Below are 9,008 nucleotides of genomic sequence, written 5' to 3' on the forward strand. Positions count from 1 at the left end.
GATTACTTATTTCCTAGACTAGTGTACTAAGCCAAGTACGTTTTGTGGCACCATCTGTCTAATGCAAGTTCGGATGAAGCATCCAGACTAGCAAATCCTCAAGAGGAATTTTATTCCAGTGGAGCTCCGATACGCGAAAGTGCCTTAATCAAGTCATTTACGCGTAGTCCAATTGAAAATGCTCAAGTACGGCGCATAGGGTCTGACACAAGGATTCCAAAGGTGTTTCTTACCCACATGTAGGCAACTAGGTTTATAAACAAAACTTTTGTCTAACATTCACTGGGGATAGACATGCAATTCAGGTTAAGAAGAAATCCTCTTCTTGGTGACACATTGCGTTTACTAAAATCCTTAGGCCCAAAATGGGGCAATGTGAACCAGCAAATATGCATAAAGTAATGATAAAACAAAAAAGTGCAAAAGACACCAAGAAAACTGGAGACCATTCCAAGTATGACTCAACATTTTCTCATCCTTAATCTGATCAATGCATTAAAGCAAATCTGGGGCAAAAGGTTTTTCATGGATTCAGTACCTAGTGTCATGAAGGAAATTATTTGAGAAACTAAGTTTATTAAGCAACATAAGACATGCATTTAACAATTAAATGGCGGAAGCATGCTTGTATTTACTTTAAAACAAAACTTAAACCATGAAATCCAAAGCCTAGTAGTGGTGGTGAACCATGACTCAATTCAAATCACAAAAGAGTTGAGAAACTTTTATACCTTTGAAGCATCGCTTTGCTTAGCAATTCATGGGCCTTCATTCCTTTGTCTCCATGCTCATTGGCTCCATGGGTGTGGATGGAGGAACTTGTTTCTTGGATCCATGACTTCTTGGATTTGGGTGGAGGAATTGGATTCTCCTCGACTGGTATAAATACATTAGAGTTCATTTCTAGTAACATAATAATTGCACACTTATTCTCTTACCCACTGCTTGAGTCTCTTAATATTGCTTACTAACTTGATTGTCGAAGAGTTTTTAGCCAAGACCACCTTTAGTCCTTGGCTGCTTACTGTTGTTTGTTGTTTTAAAGGTTAAATGAGTTTGTACATCTCCTCCACATACGGTGGTGCGCAAATTTGGTTCTAATTGAGTCTTTTAATATTTTTTTTGGTTCCAGTTAAACATTTTTTATTTAAAAACAAAATAAATAAATCATGGTCATGTCGAGACATCTTTTAGATGTAAATAGAATTTTTCTATAATTTATTCTAGGGTAAATTACATAGTAGCCCCTCAGGTTTGAAGTCTATTACAACCTCATACAACAACTTTAAAACATTTCACTTTCATACCTCCAGTACCATTTTATTTCAAAATAACACCTTCGTTAGATTTTCCATCCATTAGTCTGTTAAATGCTGACGTGGCTGCCACATTTGTGCTGATGTGGCTGCCACGTGGCAAAAAAACCTAAATCTTCTAAATGTTAAAATTAAAAAAAAATTAAAAAAAAACTAGAAAAACCCCATATACTGAGTGCAAAACCTCTCCATCTCTTCCCCTCATTTGTCCCTGCACGCCTCCTCCTTCATCTCCGCAAGGACGTCATCCCAGTTCCTCCCAAACCCATCGTCTCTGCCAGCCCAGAAGCCATCCACGTCTTCCAATACGATTGCGTCCACGATCCGACGACTCACATTTCTCCTCGCTTCCCTTACCGTGGGGTCCGAGTCCAGCTTCAACAGTAGCCGCATCAGGGACTCGTTCATCCTCAGCTTCTCGCGCTCGCTTGTCCTGACGGAATCAACAGTTTCTTGCCGTTGGATCAGGCCCTGGAACTCGTCGGCCTCGGAGTGGACGGCTGCGATTGTTTTGAAGTGGGTGCGGATGAGGTGGGCCCGGTAGGCCGATTGAATTTTGATGGCTGCGGTGGATTGCGGTAAGTGAAGGGTGATGGGAATTGGGGCATTCGAGGACTGGATGGGAATTTCGGTGGTGGCGGGAGGGGTCTGCAACTGTGAGAAGGTTTCATCATCTTTGGCTAAGCCCTGGTGAATTTGAGTGAGTGAAAAAGGGTGGGGGTGTGTAGAGAAGGAAAGAGGGTGGGTGCGGAGGGAGGGAGGGAGGGTCGCGGGTGGGGGTGTTCTGGGTTTCTGGTTTTGGGGTGGGGGACGCGGGTGGGGTAGGGTAGGGTGGGGGAGGGGTTATCATTTATGGATTGCAGGGAAGAAGATGAAGATGGGGGATATGGGTTTAGGGGTTGCGGGGAGAATAGAGGATTTTGGGAGTTGCAGAAGGGTGGGGGGAAGGAAGGGAGACAAAGGAAGGGTTTTTCTAGTTTTTTTTTAATTTTAATATTTAGAAGATTTAGGTTTTTTTTGCCACGTGGCAGCCACATCAGCACAAATGTGGGCAGCCACGTCAGCATTTAACAGACTAATGGATGGAAAATCTAACGGAGGTGTTATTTTGAAATAAAATGGTACTGGATGTATGAAAGTGAAATGTTTTAAAGTTGTTGTATGAGGTTGTAATAGACCACAAACCTGAGGGGCTACTATGTAATTTACCCTTTATTCTAAATAAAAAAATAATATTTTTTAACCAAAACTAGGTTGAGCCAAATTGAACTTATTCGGGCCAAGCCATGATTTAAAACTTTATAAAGCTCAAGCCTTGACTGCCCACAAGCGCAACAAAAAGCTGGGCACCAAAGCACTAGCTCATCGGGTCGTAGCCAACCCACCTCAAGCAATGGCACATGAAAGATTAGCGCTAACTAAGAAAAACCTTGGGTGTTGGCATAGATTAAAAGAAGTCAAACCAAACCAAAAGAATAGAAGTAACACGTGGTGTATCAGCTCAAGTTCTAAATACATGAAAAAAATCTTCCAAGTATTGAGAGGGAACCATGGAGTCCTATGATCGCCCATCATGTCTTATGTGGCACTATCAAAACCAATCAAAGTGAGCCTCTTATCCAGGACAGAAAGGCTACCAATCAGAAGCCACGTGTCAAATACTCATTTAAACTCACAGATTTCACCGAATGAGATTATATCCCTAAAAGAAAATTTTTATTTGAACCCTTGTAACCTTTTTCTATACCCAACTTACTCTTTCCACCCATATTACTTTTAATTAAACTATCAATATCTCTTTAAATTCAAATTTACTACCTAAACTACCCTCACAAACCTAATTCAATTTATAAATTTATCTCTACACCCATTTTAAAAATACAAATCCAAAATTTGCAAATAGAAGTCCATTTCAAGTTAGGACTACGAAAAAGTAGACAAATTCATTATCTACGCAATATGATCGTCCTTGCAATCATTTTATGATAGGGTCACCAATCAATAATATTTCAACTTCTGTTTCACTAAACTAAATCGTGAAACTATAAGAACCATGCATTGGGTTTTTTTGGAGAGAGCTCATCAAAGTTGAAATCAAACCACCTACTGAAGTACAGCCTTTTTCTCCATGGATATGACATAGGGTAATTCAAGTTATTTTGTAATTGTATGGGATACAACAGATTTACTTGAATTTAGTAATGTCTGAAAAAGTGCTTGTTTGATTTAATGTGTGTTCATATCTTTCCTCAGAGTTTAATCAATAATCATTTTTCACAGCTTCAGACCTTGAAGACTAGTGCAGATCCCGAACGCCCTGTACGGTTGATCAACACTTACTTGCGTGAGGTTGACACAATCTTATCCAATTGATAGGGGAAAAGTACCCCCTCTATCCATACAAGAAGCAGATGATGTTTCAATGATTGCCAGTTTCATGGCTTGAATGAATCTTGTCTCATCCTTAATATTGTATCGAAAGAACCATGCACTAGAAGGCCGGATGAAACCATTACATGGATTATTTGGATGAAACAAGGTGATGGTAGGCTTTAGTTATAGAGTGTGGGTTTATTGATAAGTTTTAGTTTTATTGTTAATTTCATTTCGTACTTGATGGTAATTATACAATAGAGTAAAAAAAAAATTAAAATTGAAGTTTAAGTTAGGTGTAGAAAACGGTTATATGAGTTCAAAAAAAAATTTCATCCAAAATCCAGTTATATGGTCCGAAAGATAACTCGCTCACTCAACTCACTCACTCACTCAAGCCCAAATTCAATTCTCGTTTCTACTATTAAGTTGTTACCCTTAGTAATTCAGGCACCCTCATTCGAGCATAAACCATTACCAAATCATTTGAAGTACATTTTCTTGGGAGACCAAGAGACTTTGCCAGTCATAGTCTCTTCTATACTCACGGCAGGAGAGGAGGAGAAATTGGTTAGGGTATTGAAGGAGTACAAAACGGCCATTGGATGGTGATGTGAAAATTATGTTGACACACAAATTAAAACCTCTTGTTGACAATTGTAGTATGGATAAGTAGGGATCGTTCTAGGCCGGGGATTAGGAGGGATTGCTAAATCACTTGAAAACTGACTCAAATACGTAAAAACAAGTTTAAAACACTAAACTAGACTCAAAGAATGCAAAACTATACTTTAAAACACTAAAACAAACCAAAAGACTCAAAACAGCAAATAAACACTCAAAACTGTCTTAAAAACACTTTCTGGGCAGTTTTGAACACTAAGGAAGAAATTGGTTTTAACTTGACTCAAGACACTTAAAAACACAAACTAAATTGATTTCTAACTAATATGACTCAACAAAGTAAAGGGGGATTGATTTTGGACGAATTTAAAAACAAAACAAAACTTTGTAAACTAGAACAGATTTTAAAACGAATTTGGTGAAAGTGAATGGATGGAAGGCTAGCTAAGGGGTTCATCTCCACACATGTTATACTTGCATTCAAAACGATTTCCAATTGCTTTTCAATAACCCATGAATTCTCAACGCCCCAAGTTAATTAGGTCCGCTTAAATTAACCTTCAGATTTTCCTAACGTTATTGAATTGGATGATTGCATACGACAACCCAAAGCATTCCCCACAAGTCCCCTACATGATTGCATAATAGAGATACAAGCAAGAATCATTAAGTTCTATGAAAACCATAAGCATTGACGAAACACTTGTTACTATGATTGCATGAAACTTATGCCAAGAATTTACTTAACGCGATTGAGATCATCAACCTTTACTACTTATGAATATAAGTCCATAACGATTAGGTGAAATTTCCTTATATCCTAGCATTCAATTTATGCATGATAATTAAGCGTGCACTCTCAACCAACACACACAAATCAATGTAATTCACATAGATAAGTAAATTGAATTCACAACTTATGAAACGCAATTAGAAGTAATCAAATCATATCGCAAGCATAAACATGTATTTCGAATCCCCCCTAGCCAAGGGGGGGTTTAGTTCCTCATACACACAAAACAAAGATAAATAAATTTAGACATTGAGAACAAACGAAAGAAAACACCTAGATGCTCCAACTTGGACAGCAAGTGCATCCACGAAATCCTCCTTCCTCCTTGCTGCGGCACTTGGACTTTTAACAGGTTCTTTGGGTTATTAAATGGTGTAGAATGGATGGGGGATGTATGGTGGTGTTTAGGGTTGATGGGTGGTGAGGCTAGGGATGATTTTTGGCAGAAAATATGGAATATGGTGGTGGAAAGGTGCTGCAAAGAGAGCCTCTTTGTTTCTGACGTGAATGATGTATATCGGAGGTGGTACTTCGGCCAAAAGGGTTTAATGAGTATATATAGGCACTTCAAAACCCTAGCAATCAGATTAGGGTTTCTAGAAACTCTAATCCACCAGAAATTAGGTTAAAACAATCAGATTTTTAATGGGAATAAAGCCTAAGGTGCGGCTGGTTTGCTAGGGTTAGAGATGGGCCTTTTAGAATGCCTTGCAAGGCAAGGAAATCAGGTATTCTAGAACCCTAGGTGCGGCAAGGATTAGGGTGATCAGATTAGGCAATGGGCTAGGGTTTAGGTGCGGCAAAGGGTGAAGATCCACAAAGAATTAGGGTTTAGGTCCACTTAGTTTTAGAAAGGGATTTGTATAACCCAAATCCACAAGGAAAGGGCCTAATAAGTCAGAATTCAAGAGAGAATGGGCTAGGAAGGTGCGGCTCAAGTCTAAGAGGTAAGGATAGGTCATCCAAAAGCCCAAAGCCAAGAATAGAAACTCTCGAAAATGGAAACCTCCAAGAATAGAAACTTCCAACTTTAGAAACTTTGGTTTCCCATTCCGAATTCTTTGTTCTTCACTTTCATTTCTTCATTTCTTAAGCTCCTTTGACCTTCAAACTCGTCCATTCCTTATGCTCCATAAGCATACACAACATTCCAGCTCAATTTTGCTCTAAAATGATCCATTTTGCACTTCTTTGCATACTTTGTCTCTAAAACCTGAAATGGCACGAAAATGACTTTAAACACTGAAATAACTAAAGAAAAACAACATAAATGCACAAGAACAAGCCCACTAAGTCGCATAAATCTGCTCCTATCAGATGGACCTTGGCCAATATAAAAGGAATAAGTCCTACAACATGCATGCATCGCATACTTTTGGAGGAGGGGGCTAAACCATCTCGAGAGGCTCAACCCTCCAATGATGGAAGTTGTGAAGTAGGAGATTATCAAGCATCTTGATTGTAGAGTGATCTACCTAATTTCGGAGAGTCGTTGGGTTTCATCGGTTCAAGTTGTTCCAAAGAAATCGGGAGTCACTGTGGTGAAGAATGTAGAAAACGAACTTGTGCCCACCCATATCGAAACAAGTTGGAGAGTTTGCATCGATTATAGGAAGCTCAACGCCACCACAAGAAAGGATCACTTCCCCTGCCATTCATTGATCAAATGCTTTAAAGGTTAGCTAGTCATTCATTTTATTGCTTTCTTGATGGTTATTCAGATATAACCAGATTGTTATAGCTCCGGATGATCAAGAAAAGACCATTTTTACTTGTCCATTTAGTACCTTTGCTTATCGTCGAATGCCATTCGATTTATGCAATGCACCAACCACGTTTCAAAGATGCATGGTAAGTATCTTTTCAAATTTTGTTGAGAATATTATTGAAGTCTTCATGGACGATTTTATTGTTTTTGGTGATTCGTTTGATGATTGTTTAGCTAATCTCACATTAATCTTGAAACGATGCATCGGAACTAGCCTTGTTTTAAATTGGGAAAATTGTCACTTTATGTTAAAACAAGGCATAGTTTTAGGTCACATAGTTTCAAAAAAAGGAATTGAGGTTGATAAATCGAAAATAAATCTTGTATGCTACTTACCCTCTCCCACTTCGGTGAGAGAGGTTCGGTCTTTTCTTGGACATGCAAGATTCTATAGACAATTCATCAAAGATTTCTTGAAGATCTCCACACCCCTATGCTGACTCCTACAGAAGGATGTGCCATTTAAGTTCGACGATGAATGTGAGAAGGCCTTCAATCACCTCAAAAAGATGCTAACTTCGGCCCCCATCATAGTTCTACCAGATTGGAGTCTTCCTTTTGAGCTTATGTGTGATGCCTCAGATTATGCAATAGGGGCTGTTTTGGGCCAAATGAAGGACAAGCAGCCGCATGTCATCTATTATGCATCTCAGACCTTGGATGACGCTCAATTGAACTACTCCACCACTGAAAAATAACTCTTTGTTGTTGTGTTTGCTTTAGATAAGTTTCGTTCTTATTTACTTGGAACTAAAGTCATCATTTATTTTGATCATGCAGCTTTGAAATATTTACTCACAAAGAAAGAGGCCAAACCAAGGCTTATTCACTGGATGCTTCTTCTCCAAGAGTTCGATATCGAAATCCGAGACAGGAAATGAAGTGAAAACGTGGTGGCTGACCACTTGAGTCGTTTGGTACACGATGAGGAGCCATTACCCATCCCAGAAGCATTCCCAGACGAGCAACTACTGTCCATTGAGGTAAGTGAGCCATGGTATGCCGATTTAGTGAATTATTTGGTGTCTAAACAAGTTCCAAGCACCTTAAACAAGCACCAACATGACAAACTTAAAAAGGATGCACGGTTTTATGTGTGGGATGACCCATACTTATGGAAATATTGCCCTAATCAGATTCTTCGTAGGTGCGTGCATGATTCTGAGTTTAATTCAATTTTAACTTTATGTCACACTTATGCATGTGGGGGTCATTTTGGCACTTAAAGTTCTAGAATGTGGATTTTATTGGCCTACTATATTTAAGGATGCTAGAACTTTTTGCATAACCTGTGATTGTTATCAAAGGACATGGAATATAGGTCCAAGAGACCAAATGCCGCAAGCCCCAATCTATTCTGTCAAAATTTTTTATGTTTGGGGTATCAATTTCATGGGTCTTTTTCCTTCATCTCATGGTTTCAATTATATTTTACTTGCTGTTGATTATGTATTGAAATGGGTGGAAGCAAACGCCACCTGTACTAATGATTCCAAAGTGGTTGCAGATTTTGTCAAAACTAACATATTTGCCAGATTTGGGATGCCAAGAGTACTTATAAATGATGGGGGTTCCCATTTTTGCAATCGAACCATTGAGGCACTGCTCAAGAAGTATAACGTCATGCATAAGGTTTCAACACCTTATCATCCTCAAACAAGTGGGCAAGCTGAGGTTTCTAATTGAGAAATCAAGCAGATTTTGGAGAAGACAGTTGGGCCAACTCGAAAAGATTGGAGCTTGCGTTTGAATGATGCACTGTGGGCGTATTGTACAACCTACAAAACGTGCCATCTTCCAGTTGAGTTGGAGCACAAAGCGCATTAGGCAGTCAAAACGTTCAATATGGACATAGATGCGGCTAGCATTCATAGGAAGCTTCAATTGAATGAGCTTGAGGAGATTAGGAACGAGGCTTATGAGAACGCTCATATTTACAAGGAGAAAACGAAGGCATTCAATGACAAGATGATTCGAAGAAAAACATTTTTTATGGGGCAGAAAGTGTTGCTTTTCAACTCCCGCCTTTGATTTTTTCCAGGTAAGTTGCATTCTAAATGGGTTGGTCCTTTTGTTGTTACTAATGTCTTTCCTTATGGTGCAGTCCAAATTCAAAGTTTAAAGACAAGACATG

The 9,008-nt window shown here is 39.0% G+C and overlaps 1 pseudogene; it reads right to left on the reverse strand.

Moving 5' to 3' along the window:
* Positions 1 to 1,469: 1,469 nt before the first annotated feature.
* Positions 1,470 to 7,870, reverse strand: LOC114820897 (BAG family molecular chaperone regulator 5, mitochondrial-like; annotated as a pseudogene).
* Between the last annotated feature and the right edge of the window lie 1,138 nt (positions 7,871 to 9,008).

Source organism: Malus domestica, chromosome 14 (assembly GCF_042453785.1).
Source record: "Malus domestica chromosome 14, GDT2T_hap1".
NCBI lineage: Eukaryota > Viridiplantae > Streptophyta > Magnoliopsida > Rosales > Rosaceae > Malus > Malus domestica.